Source organism: Bombus impatiens, unplaced genomic scaffold (genome assembly GCF_000188095.3).
Source record: "Bombus impatiens unplaced genomic scaffold, BIMP_2.2 scf_2222, whole genome shotgun sequence".
NCBI lineage: Eukaryota > Metazoa > Arthropoda > Insecta > Hymenoptera > Apidae > Bombus > Bombus impatiens.
In genome coordinates this window covers 1,322,680-1,322,884 of record NT_178641.1, presented here as the reverse complement: position 1 = coordinate 1,322,884, position 205 = coordinate 1,322,680, and positions in this window count along the sequence as shown.

Below are 205 nucleotides of genomic sequence, written 5' to 3'. Positions count from 1 at the left end.
GAAGGAACCCCGAGACGACGAGTCGGAGGATCGCGTGGCGAACGAGGAGGAACAGTCGCAGGCTCAGTCACAGTCGAACCGCGAGGTGTTCGTGAAGAAGGAGATCATGGAGGATTGCAGAGACGAGGAGGAGCAAGGTTCGTTCAATCATCGACGAAGCAGCTTGCACGAAGGATCGGAGGAGGGTCGAGAGGTGTTGTCGCCT